The sequence below is a fragment of the Neophocaena asiaeorientalis genome, unplaced genomic scaffold (genome assembly GCF_003031525.2).
Source record: "Neophocaena asiaeorientalis asiaeorientalis breed wild unplaced genomic scaffold, Neophocaena_asiaeorientalis_V1.1 scaffold243, whole genome shotgun sequence".
NCBI classification, from domain to species: Eukaryota; Metazoa; Chordata; class Mammalia; order Artiodactyla; family Phocoenidae; genus Neophocaena; species Neophocaena asiaeorientalis.
The window spans coordinates 1,819,653-1,839,662 of record NW_020173113.1 but is presented as its reverse complement, the minus strand read 5'-3'; the positions used below and the strand labels follow the sequence as shown (position 1 = coordinate 1,839,662).

The 20,010-nt window shown below is 35.9% G+C and overlaps 1 protein-coding gene across 7 annotated transcripts in view; it reads left to right on the top strand.

Annotated features, from left to right (window-relative positions):
* The first annotated feature begins 18,595 nt into the window (after nucleotides 1-18,595).
* The window catches only part of KDM6A (lysine demethylase 6A), a 133,175-nt gene continuing 131,760 nt past the window's right edge, over nucleotides 18,596-20,010 (top strand). For all 7 annotated transcript variants that reach the window (XM_024743551.1, XM_024743552.1, XM_024743547.1 and 4 more), the window contains exon 1: nucleotides 18,596-18,700. The gene's annotated coding sequence lies outside the window, so the exon portion shown is untranslated. The remainder of the gene's footprint in view (nucleotides 18,701-20,010) is intronic.

Here is a 20,010-nt window from a genome sequence, read left to right as displayed (position 1 = left end):
CTTGCATTTTCTAGGCGAGTAGTTCTTGACCTTTCCCCCCCTTGTATAGGTGAGTAGTTCTTGACCTTTCCCCCCTGCGTTATAGTGTACATAATACTTACTTGGCATTTTCTGGTACTGCACAATCCTGGAAAGACATCTCTTTCACTTAGTAAAACATAATGGCACGCAAGAGGGCAGTGTTACGTATTGAATATCACATACACACACACACCTTATATTAAGTAATTTGTGGTGCAGCATTTAAAATGTGTTCATAAAGAATCCAGCAGTTAGTTTTTGAAAGAACAAAACGCACGTACCTCTAGTAAAGCCTAGGGAGAGGGCAAAAGAGAGCAGAAATATAAAACATCAGGAATGAGAAAGGGATAGAACCACAGTTAGTTACAAACAGAATATGATGTACAGCCAAACAGTAATTAACTTTAAAATCTTAATGAAACAGATGGTTGTGACAAAGATGCAAATTATGAATTATGATTCATAGAGTTCACAGTGGTGGTATATATGTTTTCCAAAATTCTAGTTTTTGCTTGAAATCTTAAATTGTGGTATTTATTTAGTGCTTATAGTAAATCCTATGTTGCTATAAAATATTCCTATTTTTCAGAGCATAGAGAGATTATTTACTTGCCTAAGGCCACACAATGCAAAGCTAAAATTCAAAACCTACCCACTCAGATTCTAGAGCCCACACTTTTATCCACCATACTTAGCTCTGATGGCATTAAAAAGGGTAAAGCATTTAGATACTTTGGCACTATAAATACCATTAGTAACTTACAGGGCCCACTGTGGAGCCTTAGGCTCAAAAGTCATTCAGACAAGTAAGACCCGATTAGGTCACACTTGATGTCACATTGACACAGAAGGATATCAGACAGGAAACAGCATGTCAGCAGAGCAGTGACAGGCATTCCTCTTCCGTGGGAATCCTTGCAGTTCTGTCCAGGGGTTAGTTTTTGGCTCATGAAGTGACAGCTCTGGTGTGAGAGAATGAGACTCACATAGGTGGGTGCAAAGCTACTCTAGTATATTAGTTTCCTGTGGCTGATGTGACAGATTACCACAAATTGGGTGGTTTAGGACAACAGAAATTTATTCTCTGACAGTTGTGGAGGCCAGAAGCCTGAGATCAAGGTTGGCAGGGGCAGGGCAACGCTCTGGAGGCTCTAGTGGAGAATCAGCTCCTTTCACATCTTTTGCCGTATAAGGTCATCTTTTGTTCAGTCCACCACACCTGGTTTAGAACACACGCACATCACACCACACACATACCACACACATCCACACCCCCATCCCAAATAGGAACCAGTATCTTTTCTAAATTTTATGGGCATACTGCTCCTGCAGTTTCTGTAAAGACATGCCCAGTTAAAGGAGGCCCTATACTGAGGGATTCCCAAAGCTGTGGCATCCTACCAGATATTCATAGTTCATTTTCAGTACTCTCACTCTAGGTTTATTTCATCAATCCGGTAACTGTTACCATAATCAGTGTTGCTAGTAACACAATTGACATTCCACCTTTATCAGGTTTTAAAAATAAAAGAACTAGTTAACCCAAGGTCAAGATTTGTCCCTAGAGGAGGAAGGGTTTGGTTGACTTTTTACTCATAGTAAGATATTACTTAGACTATACCATAAGTGATTACTATATATTGTTGTGTCATAACCTTTCATGATTTATTGATACCGCCATAGGCTTTGGGAGTAGCAGTGAGTTGATGATGATATACTGAGTTTGTCGGTTGTCTCCCTCCCTCCCTTTGTTTTTGTCATTCTGCCTCCCTCCCTCCCTCCCTCTCCTTCCTTCTGTCTGTCTGTCTTGAATTGTAAGATTTGTTTCAGAGTTTATAGATAACGAAATGACACTGTAGCCCCTGAATAGTAGGGAGGACATGTTGTTAATGGATTGGAGAAACACAAGTGGTAACATTTTGGTTTGGGGCAGTTCAGTGAGCATGAAAGAAGGAAAAGGAGAGCACTTCCAATTATTACAAATGTCAACACATTTTATTACACAATATCAAAAAATTGTGTTTATTAATATTACCACCAATCTCATCAGAAAAGCCTTTTGAGTTTTGGGAAGCTGTCAAGCTCACCGTGGAGGTAGTTTTCCAAGATGCTGATTTTTGTTTGAAATCTCAAGTTTGATCATTGACAACAAATTACTGTTAGTTTTCTTGAAATGACAGACTCATTTCATTCATTTTTGAGAAAATGTCTTCCAGTACCTAAGTCCGAATAAACATAGTTTGTCAGTCATTCTTTTGAGTAAAAAATGGGGTTCCATGAAAAAACAGGCGAGTTCAGTTTACAACTTAAACAATCACACGTGTACTTACCCTCAATATAGCCATTGTACTTCAGTATGGAGTAGAATGCTTTAAACGAAGTTCCCATTTTGCCACAAAGATTATTAAAACAATGTGTGGTCAAGGGTTGACATTTAATGAAATGATTTTTACTGCTTCATCAAAGATATTCTTACATGAAACTGGCGTTAAAAAAAAAACCCTGTAAGTGCTTGGTGGTGAAGAATATGTGATTTCTAGTTCAGTTTGGTGCCTTTGGTGCCTCTGCCTTGACTTCTGCTAAGGTGCCAGCAGTTTTACTCACCATTACTTTTGCATCATCAGTATAAGTGTTAATAGAGTTAAAAAAAAGAAATAACATCTTAGTATTATAATGAAAATAATTTTGCATTAGCAGACCTCCCTAAAGTGTTTAGGAGACTCCCAGTTGTCTGTGAACCACACTTTGAGAATAGCTGCCTTAGGGGTTACAGCATGCATTTTTAACTTATTAAAGCCTAGCTGATACATTTTCTCTTTTCTTGGGCAATGCAAGATTCTTAGAGCCTTTAACATCCTCCCCTCCTTCATTCCATTGTTGTATATATTAATTCTGAACATGTTTTAAATACAAAACGTTGTTAAGGTTGTCACCCACATGCTTAACATTTTCTTTGCTTGTCATTTCTTTCTGAATCTCTGACATTGCTTTTGAGATCATTTTTGTTTTCTTCATGTGGGTCTGGTGTATTCATATGTCTGAAAATGTCTGTATTTCACCTCATTAAGTATGTGTTGAGGTTTTGTTGTTGTTTTACAACTGGGCTTCCAGTTTTTCCACCACCTTTTGTTGAAAAGACAATCCTTTTTCTATTGAATTACCTTTGTATCTTGTCAAAAACGGTTGCCTATATTTGTATGCGTCTGTTTTCTATGTTGTTCCATTGATCTCCGTTTGTTCTTTCCTCAGTACCACACTGTCCTGATTATTGTTGCTTACTATATTGTCTTGAGATTGTGTAATATGAACCCGCTGACTTGTTCTTTTTCAGCATTGTTTTGGCTTTTCTAATTCCTTTTCTTTCCATATAATTTTTAGATCAGCTTGTTGGTATATACAAAACTTGCTGGGATTTTGATTGGGATTGCGTTGAATCTATATGTAAAATTAGGGAGAATTGATACGTTAATGTTTTCTATTTTGTGAACATGGTATTTCTCTCCGATTATTTAGATATTCTTTGATTTCTTTCATCAGCATTTTGTTGTTTTCCATACACAGATCCTATACATATTTTGTTAGATTTATATCTTAAGTACTTCATTGGGGGGGTGCTATTGTAAATGGTATTGTTTTTTCCCCCAAATTCCAACATTGCTGGTAGATAGGAATACAAGTGACTTCGTTTATTGACCTTAGATATTACACTTACCAGTTCAAGCAATTCTTAAAATTTTAACTTTAGCTTATCACAGCCTACCTTCAGGTTATACCGTATCATGCATAGTGTTGACCTTACAAGGATATACTTCATTTCTCCCATCCTGGTCTCTTGTAGTATTGTCATACATTTTACTTCTGCGTGTTACAAACCCCACCGTACATTGTTACTGTTTTTCACTTTAAACGGCTTCTTTCTAAAAATAAACTTTGTTGAGGTATAATTTACATATATTTAATGTCACCTGTTTTAGGTGTTTGATGAGTTTTTTAAAATGTTTTATTGAAGTATAGTTGATTTACAATGTTGTGTTAAGTGTTTGGTGCATTTTGACAAGTATATACACTATGTGGTCTTTTGAGACTGGCTTCTTTTACTCAGCATAATACCTTTGAGATTCATCGATGCTATATCAATAGTTCATTCTTTTATATTGCTAAATATTGTGTAGATGTACCACAGTTTATCCATTTACCTGTTGAAGAATATTGTAATTGTTTCATTTTCATTGTTAATGAATAAAGCCACTATAAACATTGTGTACAGGTTTTGGTATGAACATAAGTTTTTACTTCTCTAGGGTAAACACCTAGGAGTGGGATCATTGGGTCCTGTGATAAATGTATGTTTAACTTCATACTTAATTGTCGAACTGTGTTCTAGAGTGACTGTACCATTTTACATTTTTACCAGCTGTTCTGCATCCTCATTAACACATGGTATTGTCACACTTTAAAATTTTCATGAACTTTAAATAAATAAGCTTCAAGGATATTTTGTACAACATAGGGAATTTAACCAATATTTTATGATAACTATAAATGGAGTATAACCATAAAAGTTCTGAATCACTGTGCTGTACATCTGTAACATGTAATACTGTACAGCAACTTTATCTCAAAAAACTTCATGAACTTTGAGGGCATTATGCTAAGTGAATAAAGTCAGGCAGAGAAGGACAAATACTGTATGATCTCACTATATGTGGAATCTAAAAAAGTCAAACTCAGAAGCAGAGTGTAAATTGGTGTTTGCCGGGGGGGTTGTTGGTCAAAAGGTACAAACTTCCAGTTATAAGATGAGAACTAATGTGTAGCAGTACAGTTAATAATACTGTATTGTATACTTGAAAGTTGCTTGGAGAGTAGATCTTAAATATTACCACCAAAGGGGGGGAAAAAAGTGACAATGTGAGGTGATGGATATGCTACCTTATCTTATTGTGGTAATCATTTCACAGTGTATACCTATATCATGTTGTATACCTTAAACTCACACAATGTTGTATGTTAATTATATCTCAATAAAGTTGGGGAAAATAGCCATTTAAATAGGTATGTAGTGGTATGTTGTGTTAATTGATTTCTGTAGCTTTATAGTAGCTCTTAAAATTGGGTCATGTGAGTCTTCCAACTTTGTTCTTTTCCAAAATTGTTTTGGTTATTCTAGTTTCTTTACTTTTATGTATGAATTTTATGATCAGCCCATCTGTATCTACAAAAAATACTGCTAGGATTTTAGTTCTCATCTTACTGAATCATCCAGTTCATGAACTTGGTATCTCTCTGCGCTTATTTGGGCCTTATTTGAGTTTTTTTGGTCAGTATTTTTCAGCATACAGATTCTGCTGCCCATACTTTGTTAGAATTATACCTACATATTATCATGTTTCTGGAGCTATTATAAATGGTATTTAAAAATTTTTGTTTCCAATTATTCATTGTTAGTGTATAGAAATACAGTTTATTTTCTGTATGTTGCTCTTGTGTCCCGTGACCTTGTTGAACTCACTTACTACTTCTAGGAGTGTTTTTTATCCCCCCAGTAGATTTTGGGGTCAGTTGTGTTTTAAGGAGACGTTTAAAAAAATAAGAAAAATGTCTTATAGTTACTTGTGCAGCTATCATTTCTGGTGGTCTTCATTCTGCATTCTGTGTAAAGGTTTATTTCTGGTATAATTTTACTTCCACCTGAGAATGAAAAGAAAACATTTCTTAGACTATAGGTAGGTCTGCTGGTGTTGAATTCTTTCAGCTTTTGTATATCTGAAGAAGTGTACTTTCATCTTCTTTTTTTGAAAGATATTTATACTGAGTATAGAATTGTAGGTTGACACATTTATTTTCCTTTCAGTATCTATAAAGATGTTGTTCCACGTTATTCTAGCTTACATTGATTTGGGCAAGAAAATTTCCCATAGCTGTACTGCAGCCTGAAAAGCAGTACGCTTGGGATAATTATAGGGCTCACATCCTTTGTTTTCCCTTCTCAAGGATTATTGCCATGTGTTCTCTGATATTCAGTGTGTGAAAACCTTTGTTTCATACAGTTTCTGGTTTTTTTTTTTGGTACGCGGGCCTCTCACTGTTGTGGCCGCTCCCGTTGCTGAGCACAGGCTCCAGACGTGCAGGCTCAGCGGCCATGGCTCACGGGCCCAGCCGCTCCGCGGAACGTGGGATCTTCCCAGACCAGGGCACGAACCCGTGTCCCCTGCATCGGCAGGCGGACTCTCAACCACTGCGCCACCAGGGAAGCCCCATCTCTGGTTTTTTAGTCATGTCATTCAGGAATAAATTTGGTCTGTTTCACTGCATCTTGGTGGGAAGCAGAAATTCAAAGACTTAAGAAATTAAATCTCAAAATTCTGTATAGAATGGAAGATTGAGATGTCAAGAACTGTGCATTCCAGTAATTCAAGTGTGTGTCTTGTGTGGAGAAGCTAGATTTTAGGTTTCTCCCGAGATAAGTGGGCTGGTATTTATTTCACTGATTTAAAATAGAAATTTGAATATGAGCTTATTAGAGACTTAAACTAAATTGAAATAGTATTTTGGACAGTTTTCATATTTTATATGAAACTATTTTAAGTGAGTATTTAGTGTTAAGACAGCTTTCTTTTAAGTTCAGATTTTTTGGTAAAATATTCTTTCAGGATTGGTTTTTCAGATGAACTTTTTAGTGGAGCAGATTGTTAAAAGAGCCACTAATTATGGAAAATACTTGAATTTGCTTAACCTTTTATTAGTTTTACTCTTTCAATTCCTGAGTCAAAAAGCCTTTCGAGTCATTGGAAAAATTTATACTTATGATAGGATAGAGCAGGGTTATCTTCTAGTGGTTTAGTAGACATAAGCCCTTATGACTTACCTAAGGAGTGGGTAATGTGCCTGTTTGCCCCTTGATCTTTATTAATCAGCAAATAATTTGGTTGTGGTTTTTATTTATTTATTTATTTATGGCTGTGTTGGGTCTTCGTTTCTGTGCGAGGGCTTTCTCCAGTTGTGGCAAGCGGGGGCCACTCTTCATCACGGTGCGCGGGCCTCTCACTATCGCGGCCTCTCTTGTTGCGGAGCACAGGCTCCAGACGCGCAGGCTCAGTAGTTGTGGCTCACGGGCCTAGTTGCTCCGCGGCATGTGGGATCTTCCCAGACCAGGGCTCAAACCTGTGTCCCCTGTATTGGCAGGCAGATTCTCAACCACTGTGCCACCAGGGAAGCCCAGTTGTGTTTTGTTTTATTGCTCATTCTTTAATTTTGTGGATCATAGTGGCAGATCAAGTTTCCCCCAGTATTTTTTTTACATTGAGTGTTTTTTCTTACTGATTCTTTGGAGTTTTGTGTATTCTAAATATGAACAGTTTGTTACTATTTGTGCTGAAGGTATATTTTCCCAGTTTGTGACTTGCCTTTATATTTGTCAGATTTGTTCTGTTTTGATAAACCTGAAGTCCCAAACATTGATGTAGTTGAATTAACCTTTTCCCCCCATGACTTGCATTTTTTTGATCTATTTTTAAAGAATTCCTACCCTATCCTTTTGTCCAAAACATTTTGCTATGCTTTTCTTCTTAAATTTTGCCTTTTATTTAGGTCTTTAATCCATTTGAAATAGGTTTTTGTATGTGTAGATGTAGGAGTCTAGTGTTCGCTTTTTTTCCTTCTTTTCCCCGTTAGAAATAACGTATTGGCTGGCCACCTTTATTTGGTTAGGTTATAGTTTGCCCATTTTTGTGCACGTTTCCATACATATGAAGGTGTGTTTCTGAGCTCCTTATTCGGTTACTAAATATTTGTATTAATGCACCAGTTCTCTTTATTTCTGAATCTTTGTTGTATTTTATGGTAACTGGTACCGTGCCAGCTTTCTTTTGGTTATACTTGTGTAGTATTTCTGAATCTTTTTTTATATTTTAGATGTGTCTAGTAAATTGTATAAATCTGGGCTTAAAAATCTATTGATAGCCTTTTTTCTTACCTAGCATACTTATTCCATTTATATTTATTGTGATTAATTGCATTAAACAATACTCATTTTAACATATCTACATATTGATCATCTCCTTTGCTTGGCTTTTTTTCCCCCTCTCTATATGTAGTGACTTTCTGAATATGAAGAATTTATTTTCCTTGGAGCTGTAGAAATTCTTTTAGGCCACGAATGTGATAGTAATATGCTTCAGTTTGGCCTTTACTTTGGATTGCTATTAGTTGAGGACTAATAATAAATTCTTGCCTGAAGTTTGTTTTACCCAGGTCAAGTGAATTCAGACTTTTGGTTAATTCAAACTGGTCTTGAAGGACAAGCAATTTTCCTTGTCCTTCAAGACCAGTTTTAAAATACAATTTAAAAAATTGTTTTATTATCATATTTTTAGTTACATTGAGGTTGAAGGTCTAGCCCATTGATGTCTCAGTGTTATGTGGAGGGGTGTCTTATTTGACTGCTCTTCTTGGGTAGCCCCTAGGCTTTGTGTTCTATCCCTAAATGAGACCTCTAAACCCATCACTCAGGTTTACACAGACTTTCAAAATGTCCTCAGTGCAAAAGTTGCTTCACTCTACCTCTACTCTCTCTACCTCTGCCTCTTTTAAGTCTCCCCCTTCCTCAGCCCAGTCTTCCTGACTTTCTCATTTGGTCAAGTTCATAGTAAGAACCTTGTGTAAGTCCCACTGCCACCATGTTGCCACCATGTTTTGTCTAGTATTTTCAGTTTTCAGCAGAGTGGTTGTCCAGGTTGCCTGAAGAGGGAGTACTTCCTAATTCTTTTCATTTTATGGCACACATGGAGGGATGATAGTTTGTACTAATTACTGGGAGAAACTATTGAAGGCACTTAAGGTACAGTCAATTAACAGGTTGATAGTTCATGGAAGAAGTAGTAACTTTAGCCAATAAATATTTGGCGAAAAGTAATTAAAGAACTGAAAAAGATCACTGCTGGTGGAACATTATATTGGTTCATTTTTGCTAGTGGGACTGTCAAAAGCTTAAATTGTGCCTCCCATTCAACTGTGAGGAAGTTACGTTGAAGAAATATAAATTGGCCAAATTATGTTCATTGGGTAATAGTAATAGTAAAAACTTGGTGAACAACCAGATACTCTTCAGTAGAAACTAATTATGGTTTAACCATTATTAAAATGATGTGCAGATGTTATTTTGATGTAGATCTGTATACTTTGATGCGGTAAGCAGTTAATGATATATAGAATGAAGGAAATAGTTTATAAACTGCATACAAAGATTTGTACTATTTGTTTATATAGTCGCCCCTCGATATCCAAGGGGGATTGGTTCCAGGACCCCTACGGATACCAAAATCCACAGATGCTCAATTCCTTTATATAAAATGGCGTAGTACAGTTGGCCCTTATATCAGCAAGTTCTGTATCCATGGGTATGGAGGGCCGACTCTGCATAGAGAAAAGTCTGGAAGAGTATATTCAGATCGATTAAAACTTTTTTTTTTTTTAAAAGCACTACCTTTGGGGAGAGGCCTTTACTGTGTTGCAGTTTTCCTAGTTTTAGGATCGTTCATTTATTTAATAAATACATTCTAATTGCCTACTATGCATTAGAAGTTGTAGAATTCAAAGTAGATTATTTTCATGGAGCTCATGGTCATAAATGTGATGTCCCGCTTCCCCCCTCCCCCCACAGTGAAGTGCTTACTCCTTTTTTGTACATTTATCATTTTAGAAATGTGTTTAAGGCAAATGAATGCATAATTTGCTGATAAAGATATTAAAGCAAGCATCCATGTTATAGCAGGCATAATATTTTACAAACTTGATCAAGATTTGGTCTACATAATCTTGTTGTATTGATAGATGGCTTTCTTTCTGTGTATTTTGGGAACTCTGAATTAAATGTGTACAGCTGAAGTGATGGGGAGAATGATTGCTTGTAAGATTGTCTGTCTACTTCTAGACAAATAAAAGACTGGAGTAGCAAGCAAATGAAGGAAAAAAGATGGGAAGTAAAGCCTACTGCTTTATATGGGAAATCACAGGATTATTCTGGGCTTTATTCACAGAGGTCATTCTGCTGAAATTTTATCTCATACTCTCCTTGCCTCCAAATTTGAAATGTATATTATTCTTTTAAAGGTTATCCAAGACTCAATTCACATGTTTATAAATAATGTACTTTAGTATAACTGCGCATTGTTACATTTAGCATGATACAGAAAAAAATATTTGGAAAATAACTTGGCTGTTTTGACACAACAGCTTTCTAAAAATTTCATGTTGGGGGAATTCCCTGGTGGTCCAGTGGTTAGGACTCTGAGCCTCCACTGCAGGGGGCATGGGCTCGATCCTTGGTTGGGGAACTAAGATATCCTGCAAGCCGCGTGCCATGGCCAAAAATCAATCAATAAAATAAAATAAAAATTTCATGTTGGTCCTGAGCGTGTATACGTGCATGTGTAGATAGGATTCACTAGTTCATTTGGCTGCATGCATCAGCAATAAAGGTTTTAGAGTTAGTAGTAAACTAGCAACTTGCTGGTGGTTGAGACAGTACAGCCTAGTTTGCTTTGTTGCAGCTGTATTTGGCATTCTGTGCCAGTTATACTAAAGAGAGAAAATAATAACACTAGGTGAACTAAGGAGATTCAGAAGATACAAAGAAATAGGGTGAAACCATTTAACATTTTCCAGATAATACACCACATTTTGTTTGAACTGGTATATTATCATTTATATATATGGGCGGTAGTGTTTTTCTGCCACAGGTGGCTTTTGAATATGGGAATTTGATTTTTTGTTTTTGTTTTGCTGTTGATTTTTTTTTTTAATGTGTGTGTCTTTTTGCGGGGGAGGGGATAATGATGATTGCTTTTTATATGATTTAAAATAAAACAAGATGAGAAAACATGGTAAAGAACTTAGGCTAAATCTTCCTTGTGGGATGGTGGGAACAGGAACTGGCGGCCTTATTTATGTGTTGCTTTTGTGTTTGGTGTAGAGGTAGAGTTGTGGAAGGAGCTGTGTGTTGGAGCTTAAGAGGAAGAGCTGCTTATGGAGGTCCTCTTTCTTGCAAATGACTTTAAGTCCCTAGGCATGGCCTGAGTTGCACACCTTGCTGCTCAGAGGCTCTGCAGCCATACTGTTTGAAGCCACCCTTGCTAGTTAGTAGCTCTGTGACCTTGAACACAGGATTTACATTGTCTATGCCTCAGTTTTCTTATCTGTGAAGTAGGGTCTCCCTATCTCATAGAGTAATTGTGAGGATTAAATGAATAAGTATATGTGAAGTGCTTAGAATAGTGCCTGGTACGCATCAAGAGCTCAGATATTAGCTGTCAGCACTTGAATTACGAAATTATCTAGTTTGATTTCAGTAGTGTAGTTCTGTGAGAATGTTTTGCAATAGCAAAGCATTTCAATAGTTTATTTGAAAAGAATGGTACTTAAGGTGCTAGTTTCTTGAATGATGCTGATTTACTCGTTAGCATCCAGCATATCCACTGAATGCAGAGTCCAGAGAGGCTGAGAAATCCAGGATCCATGCTGATAGGCTTAAATTTTGTTAACTGACTTTGTTGTGATGCAAAAGATGTATATTAGTTGAAAAGTGGAGTGAGGGAGATAGGGTAGAGTAACAGATGTATAAGTTCTTGTATCTTCTCTAAAATGTTACGTATGGGTGACAGTTAATTAGATTTTTAAATATTTCCCTTTATCCTGTTGGTATGTATTAATGATTATTTCATTAGGCTGCTTTTTTGTTTGTTTGTTTGATTTAAATGAGGAAAGAGGGCTGCATACTCATTTATTTCTTAATAAGAATTCTCAGAGGCAATCAGTTCTGGGCTGCTCTGGAACTCTACTGTTCCAGGAACTTGGGCTCTGTTTTCCTACTCTCCATCCCCAGCTTGTGACTTCTACCATCTGGCTGATTTTCAGCTAGGGGGAGGAGGGGTTGAAGCAGAGCATGTCCTTTCCTTATATCCCATTGGCCAGAACTTAATCACCAGGCCACACCCACAAGGATGGCTGGGGATCCCAGTATTTATTCTGTGTCAGCATATGTCTAATTAAATTTGGGGGTTCTATGAACAGAGAAGAAGAGGAGAAAGGATATCAGGGACTCCTATAATCTGAAGCAAGTTACAGAAAAGTGTTTATATAAATATGTAAATATTAGTACTAAGGTGGGAAAAATATATGTGCTTGAATCTGCACAAAATAATCTTGAATATAGTAAGAATTTTAACTTTTGTTGCATCTGGGAAAGGGGACTGGGTGGCTGGGGTTAGTATTGGGAGAGAGACTTCACTACACACCCTTTAGAATTGGTGATGTGTAAAGTTTAACTTTTCAAAAATAGTAAATGAAATTAAAAAGAGAAGAACAGGAAGTCTGATATATAAGTTCAGGAATGGATGTCATTAAGAATCAATAATATTATTTTAAGTGTGTAACCCTTCATTAAAAAAATGGCGTGTTGAAATTTCAAAAAATGGTTTAGACTCAGGTACTTTCAACCCTTTCAGATTCCTAAGGTATTTTAAAAACAGGCAAAGGCATTGCGAGTGCCTGGAAAGGGGAAGAATTCTGATTTAGGCATATTTCTGGGAAGGATATCAGCTTTAATGATGCAGACATTTTTATGGTTTTGAGGGAGGAGGTCAAGATAGTATATTTATTTAGAAATTCTGGAAATTCAAAGTGAATAAAATGTAATGGAATCAAGTCAGGAGATATGCATTCACATATACACATGTGTGTTTGTGTGTGGTTATGTATTCTATATAATATTACACATTGTGTGCTTATATCCGAGAAGCTCAAGGAATCTTTAAAAAATGCAGCTCAGAATTGTATCCAAAGTAAGAACTCTCCTTTTTACCCCCCACTAAGATACCTTAGTAGTTTATGCTTTAATTCTTTGATATGAGCCAAAGAAAGATGGCCCATTTAATTTTTGGCATATTTAAGTTTTTCTCCTTTCTGATTGCACTGAATTAAACTGGTTTGTAAATTATACCCATTCATTGGAACTACCCAAAGTGCAATTAATCTCTCCTAAGTGACAGCTTTTTAACTATTTGAGTAAAGCTAAAGCATCCCTGATGATTTTCCTCAACTAAACTCAGTTAAAATCATTTTCACATTACAGTTTTTCCATCTTTCACCAAACTTGTAACCTTTTTTATGTTACCACCTGTTAAAATGTGGCACTCAGAACTAAAGATAATTTTGGAGATCTGGTCAGAGCAGACCTTGGTGAGCTGATTATTGGTGTTGATTTGTGTAATATGCTTCATTAATTTGGACCGTGAATACATTTTTAGTAGCCCTATTTCATGGATGACATGTTGACCTGTAGTCTGCTTCAATCCCTAATCTTTTGTAAGTAGTCAGCTGCTAAACCATCTTTTATGTCTGTGGCTGTTTTTAGGAATTATGGGCAGGATTTAGGAATTATGGGCAGGACTGCATGCTTGCTTTGATTATATTCAACCTAAAAGTTTGGTTCATTTAAAATAATGGAAATGAGTTTAAATAACGAATAAGATTAATCCTTAGCATCCTGACTTGCAGCTCCTAAGAAATGGAAGTTTAGGACAAAGAAGAGAGGGTTATTCGAGAACCTAAAATAATAACATGACATTGCTTCATTAATTCAAGAAATGTATATTAAGCCCCTATCGTGTGATCATGGGGTGGGATATAGCTCTTCCCCTGACGGAGCTTACAGGTGAGGGAGGCAGTAAGCATCTGGGAACCTGATAGAAGAGGAAGGGCTTCAGAGTGGGAGCCACCAAGCTAGGACTGTGTTGAGATTCTGGCTTTGGGCATTGATGGCAGGCATTACAAAGAAAGAAAGAGAAAAAAAGGAAACCATTTGGGGTATTTAAATCTACATTAGTTTTCTCTACCATTTGTATGTCACCCAACTACTTCAGCTAATCTTTCAAATTGGAAAAAAACCCACATTTATTTAGATGTTGCCTATACTTAACAATTCTAAAATAGTAACAACTCATATTTTAGCTAGGGATTGACCAAGTTTCTCATAAAAGACTTTAATGCTTAACATAAAAAAACCAAATTATTTACATGTCTGTGTTTATGAGCGGTAATCTGTCAAGGTTTAGAAATAGCGGGTAATGATAATATTACTATTCTGAGATAACTGTTTTTTCAAATAATAAAAACAAAGCAGCTACCGAGCACAAATTATATTGAACATTGTGGAAAATGGTACTGTAATGGGAGGAAGACATCCAGTCTCTCTATGTAGCTGGGAGAACCTTTACTCTCCTTTGATTCTAGTATTTAATGATTAACTGTTTATTTCCCTTCTCAATTTTTTTTTTTTTTTTTTTTTTTTTGGAAGTAGGTGGTAACGATTATGGATGTGTAAACCACTAACTATAAACAACTATAGGATTTTAAAGTGATTTTTGTGGAAGGTGTTGCTCATCCCCAGTGCAAGATATACCATTATTTTTATAGGTTTTTCATTTATAAAAATAAGAAATTTTGCTTTCTTAGTATTTAGCATATGGGTTGAATATTCATTGTTTTTAAGCTTTAAAAATTACCTAGTCTACACTGTTCATTTGCCATATGTCTGTATAAATTTAAACACAAATTTAATGAAACAATTTAAAAATTCAGTTGTCTTGCACTAGCCATGTTTCAAGTGCTCAGTAGCCACATATGTCTAGTATATTGGGCAGCACAGATTATAGAACATTTTTGTCATTGCAGAACGTGCTCTGTTGAATGATGATGATCTAGTACAAATGATTTTCATTCACATTTCTGACTACCCTTACACTAAAGGTAGTATGAATCCTGGAGGAAAGCATAATAATTTTTAAGTTTAATTATGAAAAATTGTAAAATGAACAAAATAAAAAGTTTCCGTATGGCTGGACTATAGACTTTCTATTTTTTTCATTTGTTTTATATTCTAGTTGTTTTTCTCTGCATATGTGTACAAAACCATACTTATCCTATATGGGGATGATTTTATTTGTGCACATTTAAAATGAAAAAAATAAAAGCAAGAATATAAAAGTAACCCTTTTAGAATGTTAAATTGATACAGCCACTATGGAGAACAGTATGGTGGTTCCTTAAAAAACTAAAAATGGAACTGCCATATGACCTAGCAATCCCACTACAGGGCATATACCCTGAGAAAACCATAATTCAAAAAAGTCATGTAGGACTTCCCTGGTGGTGCAGTGGATAAGAATCTGCCTGCCAATGCAGGGGACACTGGTTCGATCCCTGGTCCCGGAAGATCCCACATGCCACGGAGCAGCTAAGCCCGTGCGCCTGGAGCCCGTGATCCACAACAAGAGAAGCCGCCGCAATGAGAAGCCTGCGCACCGCGTCGAAGAGTAGCCCCTGCTTGCCGCAACTAGAGAAAGCCTGTGTGCAGCAACGAAGACCCAACACAGACAAAAATAAATTAAAAAATTAAAAAAAAAAGTCATGTACCACAATGTTTATTGCAGCTCTATTTACAATAGCCAGAACATGGAAGCAACCTACGTGTCCATCAACAGATGAATGGATAAAGAAGATGTGGCACATATATACAATGGAATATTACTCAGCCATAAAAAGAAAGGAAATTGAGTTATTTGGAGTGAGGTGGATGGACCTAGAGACGGTCATACAGAGTGAAGTAAGTCAGAAAGAGAAAAACAAATACCGTATGCTAACACATATATATGGAATCTTAAAAAACAAACCAAAAAAAGAAGGTTCTGAAGAACCTATGGGCAGGACAGGAATAAAGATGCAGACGTAGAGAATGGACTTGAGGACGTGGGGAAGGGGAAGGGGGTAAGCTGGGATGAAGTGAGAGAGTGGCATGGACACATATACACTACCAAATGTAAAATAGATAGCTAGTGGGAAGCAGCCACATGGCACAGGGAGATCAGCTCAGTGCTTTGTGTTCACCCAGAGGAGTGGGATAGAGAGGGTGGGAGGGAGACGCAAGAGGGAGGAGGTAAAGGGATATATGTTTATGTATAGCTGATTCACTTTGTTATACAGCAGAAACTAACACCATGTAAAGCAATTATACTCCAATAAAGATGTTTAAAAAAAAAGTAACCCTTTTAACAAGAAATAGTTTTGCTTTATAGAAGTTTGCCTGAACTTTGTTCTAAATCTAAACTAACTACATATCGTCTATGTTTAAAACTAGCCTTTTAATGAAGCTCATTACTATAAAAACACTGTTTCATTCTAGCTTATTTTATGAGTTAGTAGTATTGGAAAATTGCCCCATTTATTTATTTTCCTTTAAATGCTTTTAAAAAATTGTTAGTATTTGCCTGTATCTAATATCAGTGCTTACCTCAAACACTTCAAATAAATTCATGAAGTTTCACCATGAAATGGTGACACAAGGTGCTTGGAACGTTTATTCTGCCTTTTTGCTCATCTTCATTTTGTTTGGTATTTGGCTCTGTCAGCGTCATTTTTGACCACTAACATAGTTGGTAGGTTTAGGTACGTGCTGGCTTTGTTGGAAATTACTATGACTCTGTTGATTGAGTCTGAGTGTCCGTTCTGATTTTTGCCTGGTGTTGTGTTTCGTGGTGATCAGAGTTGTGTATAGTACTCACTTTAGATGTATTCCTTTTTTTAATGGAATATGGAAGATAGGTAATAGATGATCGTGGTAGTGGCATCAATGTTTGGTGATAAGAGGAAGTATAGGATGTTGCCATCTTTTTACTTAGATTATTAAAGAAAATTTATTCGTGTTTGTATCTTGAAATCTTTTTCACCATGAAACTATATTTGCTTGTAAATGTAGTGCTAATCAGCCATGAGAAATTATCAGAGAGGAGTAGCAAAAGTTTCTAAATATCTAACTTAAGAGTTTAAAAAACTAAGACAATAACTAGCTTTATTTACAATGCCATTATTAGCTTTAAAAAGTCATTTTATTTAGTGTAAAAATTAATAATTGTCATACTGTAGCCCAATAATTTTATGAATTTCACTGCTATTAAAAAGCACTGAAATAAATTATATTTTTGTACTCTAACCATCTGCCAGATAGGATTATGTATGACTTAAATAAAGAGGATCTTGAAATTTCATGCCTCCAAATTATAGTAATTTCTGAGATGTCAGTGTAGCATTCAGGCTCTTTTAATTATAAGGAAGCAGAATGATAAGTTTTCAGTGATTGTGATTTGGTATATATGTACATTTAGATAGCTAAGAGTGGAATAAGAACTGAAGACAGTCCCTTTTAATAAATGTTAGACTTTAAGGATGGTAAAATCATCCCAAAATTCGCCTTGTTTAGGATGGCTTCTCCAAACTTGATAAGTATTTATGTATGTGCTTTGGATAGGTAAATTTAAAATTTTGAAACTCTTCATCAAAGGCTTTATATTTTACAGGAGAGGAAAAATCAAGGCATTTTAAGTGGGTACCATGCTCCACATCACACTTTCTTATCCCATCAAAAGCTCTTGAAGCGGTGGTGAAAGGATTTTTTGATAATGGAAACATTTTTTGTGGACACCAAACCTGAGAGTGTACTCAGACATTTGAGAAATCATACACATGTTTTTCTTCAGTGACTCCAGCACACAATAACACATAAACAACATTGTAGTGTAGATTGTTAGGGAAATTTTGACAAAATTATTGGGGTGCTTGAAACAATCCTGGAAGAGTTGGAGCTTTTTATCTTAACCTAAGTAGAAGGTAGAGAAACAATTATTTAAGTACCTATGGAGTGCTAAGCACTGTGATAAACCCTTAGAGAAGTTTTCTAGTTTTAATCCTTTAATCAGCCCTTTGAGTGTTATTAAAACTGAGAATCAGAGACGATAGGTTCCCCAGGATCTCCTGTAGCTAATGATGACTGGAATTTGTCAGACTCCAGAATCCTCTTCTTTCCATCATTCATTTTTTCCCCTCTGCACTCTTCTAGGATTACAAAAAAAGAATGATATCCTTAAAATACTGTTATTTTTTTTCTTCAGGGAACCAACCAACTGAGAGTGAGTGCATATGCATGTATTGGAATGGGGGTAAAATTAGGAATAGAGTTAGAGTTGGTGGGTATGACGTGTATCATAAGAAGGTAATTGAAAGACAGTTTATGGTAGTTTAAGTGGGTAGAGGTGTTGGTAAAAAGTAGCTCTTCAGTATAAATGGTAGTTATTATTACTCTGGAGATTCTGTGAATTCTCATGTGATTCAATAGAGTTCTTACCATTTGTGGAAAAGATTAATATATTTGTTTATGTCAGCATGGACCACGGTAAAAATTTAGATTTACAGCTAATGAATAAAGTTATCAGAGTGTTCCTACATTATCTTATTTGGCAAGTATTTCCATTTTATAAGTAGGAAAAGCACTTATGCCATAATTAGTGGTTCTTTTAATAAATAGGTATTTTAGAAGAATGCTGCATTGACTATATCTGAGGTAGAAGTAAAATATATTGATTTCTTGGGTGATTGAATGGAGGATTATATGCATTATCTCAGGAAGGAAATGTATTTTAGGGTTTTGTCTTTTTTTTAAATGTTTGTATTTTTTATTTCTAGGCTGTTCGCTGCTACGAATCTCTAATCTTAAAAGCTGAAGGAAAAGTGGAGTCTGATTTCTTTTGTCAATTAGGTCACTTCAACCTCTTATTGGAAGATTATCCAAAAGGTAATTTTTTTCCCCTTGTTAATTACTGTTTGATTTATATATGTATTCAAAATAACTGTAATTGTACTCTATCGGAAGTATTACCATTTTTACTTCTAAGAAATTATAAGCCTATGAACATCCTAAAAACAATGAGAAAAGTGGAGTAGATGGAAATGGGAAAAGTTCACATGACTCCATGTAAATCAGCAGTAAGTTGACCATTCAGCTAAACTGATAGCGTACTACCGTTTTGTTCTGCCTTGTGAAAAATTCCTGCTTTTTAAAAAGGCTCAACTATAGTAGAAAGTGAGCCATTGATGGACACTTTGGAAGAGTAACACAAACTCAGCATTTCTCTTCTTTATCCTTTAACTTCGATTTTAGCTAGAGAATATTTGAATGAAAACCTGATCTGTAGCCATGTTATTGTAAAGGTAAGTAACGTAGAGAGATGATCACACATGAGCTTGAGCGTTGGATAAAGCATTTTTAAAATTCATTTGAAAAGCTTTTCCTATCGGAAATAAGTGAGTTAAATTATTGAAGGTAGCCCCCCAAGATGTGTCCTTTTTATGGTACCAAGCGGCTGACCCAGGCCATTACTCACTTAGGAAGTTAAAAGCACCCCCCAAACACCACACCCCTCAATACCAAAGGCAAAGAAAAACTATATTCTTATAATCAATAACATTTTAACCTTTTGATGATAGTAAACATTTTAATGTGGAGTGGATGGACTTAATGCTTGTTTTCCACAGATGTATTTAGGTGGGCTGAACAACTGAAAGGTTGTTCAGGGCTAGAGCGAAGGATTGTTCGTGTTTAATTATGTTAGGTCAAGTGAATACTTTCCTAATGAAAGTACAATTTTACTTTGAGACAGGTATGCTGTGGGGTTTGAAATTAGGCTTATTCCCCAGCTCATCTCTGTGGTTCAGCTGCATTACTTTTAACAGATTATAAACATCCCTGAGCTTCTATCTGTAATCTGTAAAACGAGGGGAGGATGTGGTAGCTGCTCAGGGGTTTTGGGATTCCTGTGTGAAACTGGTTAATACTTAGCAAAGTGACTTCAGGGTAATAGGTATTGATAATTATTTAACAATCTATTAGATATTTTAATTAAAACAGTAACTTATTTAAAGGAAAGCATTATACAAAAGAAATAATACAGAGTTCTGCACAATCTGATTTTTCAATGCTGCACCTTTTATTTGGAGAGCGCACTAGTTTTAGAGCATATAAACAGAGACCCAGACTTGAAAATTAGGTTTGCATATGTGGCTGTATGTCCTTATTGCTTAGTGGTCATTTAAAATAAATAAACA